Raw genomic sequence first — 2309 nt, 5'->3', positions numbered from 1 at the left:
CTTTGTCGGATAAAGGGTGAGAAGTTTTTTTCATAATTGCAAGGCTCGTCAATACTCTTGAACATATTCGCGATATGACCTGTAAATCTTCTTGGCTATTTTTGACCAATCCCAAGAAGAAATCCATCCAAAATTTGGTTTATCTCTTACAATATTCTTCTTGGTTTGAATGGCGATTGAATTTTCCACAATTACCACACAGGTGAAGATCAAAACACCAATCTTTCACATGTCCAACCCTGTCACAATGTTGGCACCAATTAATTTGTTTTGGAACAACACCATCTACAAATATAGCACTTTGAAATTGTATAGGTTTAGCAAAATCAGAAATATGAAAACATACATCCAGTACATCCTTGTTATAACCCAAACCATTTCTCTGTTTTTTATGTGTAATCTCTTCCCACGATCTTATAAAATTTTGGGAACTGCAGTTTTCACATCTATATGCAAATGACTCTCGTATATAGTTGCTTGAATATGATTTTCTGCTACATCCAAAGTTTCTTTTGAAATGGCTTCATTACTCTTCGACTGTTGTTGGGAATTAAGATTGTCACGATATACTTGAGACTCAATCTGGAGAAATTCAACTGTCTCCAACGCATCATGTAAACAGACTGTAATATCAACAAGACTTGCTTTGTTGATATTTACAGTTTCATCAGCAGTAGAATTGATGAGATTGTTTAAAATTTCTAATACATTCTTAATTTGAGCCATTTTACTCAATCTCAGGTGTCGGGTTCGACCGAAAATGCACTCGTTTTACAAAATAATTTCAACTTTAACAACACAAATCACAACATGTAACAGACAACTAAAAAACTTCCTGGCCAAAATGTAACAATCTCTACTGAGTAACAAATCAGTTGACAATTATACTTCAAGCAAAATCAAAAGATCATCAATGCTGGGAGGTTCTTTAATTAGTTCGTCGTCATCCAACAAAGGTTTTCTTGTAACAATAATTTAACAAAGGTTTTCTTGTAACAAGGATTTATCGTCAATTGCAACTTCTTCACAATGCCTTACACTTGTAGCATTAGAAACATTGATGACATTCTATCGCAAATTTCTGCGGTGAACAAACTATTCAAATTCAATCCCTGGGTAGCAGTGACACTTCACAGTTCAATATGGGAGCAACAATACCAATGAGCCAACACAAATATCTGCACTGTAATTTCTTTACTCCAACCCAAATCTTGATGCCAAATTTTTAATAATAAAAGTTTATAATGCCAACTCTGCCAAACATACTCAACCATAAAATTGCAATAAATTTAAAATGCCAATTTTATCGACCTTCATAACTTCTTGAAAATGTTAACATACTCAAACTCATGACATACTAACGTTACTCTATTCCTCATCATCCAAAACTATCTCAGGGATCAAGGCAGAGAATGGCTCTCACATCAATAATATGCACAACTTTATATCAAATATTAGAAATGAAATCGTTGTCCATTGATAGGCTAAAATCAAATTCAACGCAATAGATCAAAGATGGGTAGGTACAAATGAATGGTGTGTGGTCCTATGTACTTGTAATGGTCGAACAAAATCAATGGTTCAGAGTAGTTCTCAATGTATCCAAAGGTACCTGACATCATGTTTCTTGTCGAAATTTAACGGGCGAGGTGGTCCTGAGAAGCGGTTTGTCAAAACTGCTCATCACCTAAATCGATGGTTCAAATTTCCTCTAGCATCACTTATTCCTTATGCTAGAAACCACTCAAGTGCTCCCCTACAGGGGTTAAATTTGACGCCTGTATGCCCGTATTTAGCTTTTTTACCCGTAAAATACGTTTTAATTTCAAATCTCCACGTCATGTGTAACTTGCCATTAATTTTTAAAAACGTCATATTGACGGGCATGTTTAAAAATTAAAAGTTTTAATTTTTTTTTTTATAAATTATATATATATATATATATATATATATATATATATATATATATATATATATATATATATATATATATATATATATATATATATATATATTTAACATTACAAGTTACGTTATATATTTTTTATACCGTATAATCTCCGGCAACTTGCAAGTTTAGCATTTACGGACAAAGGACAGTGACCGCGGCACAGGGCTGGGCATAAGAAGTTTCAAAGAGGACCCACTTCGGCCTCACTGTAAATGCTAGGCATTTTCTTTGCAGTTGCCTTGGCATTTGCAGTCATGCTATGGACATTCGTACAACTATATTTAAGGGGAGCAGGCCTTTATTTACCCCCTTCAGAATATAATTCGAGGCAGAGAGACCCACAAAGCAATTCATCAAA

This window comes from Pinus tabuliformis, chromosome 5_1 (assembly GCF_031772625.1).
Source record: "Pinus tabuliformis cultivar Carrire ecotype Pingquan chromosome 5_1, CPIR1, whole genome shotgun sequence".
Classification (NCBI taxonomy): domain Eukaryota; kingdom Viridiplantae; phylum Streptophyta; class Pinopsida; order Pinales; family Pinaceae; genus Pinus; species Pinus tabuliformis.
This window is presented reverse-complemented; position numbering follows the sequence as displayed.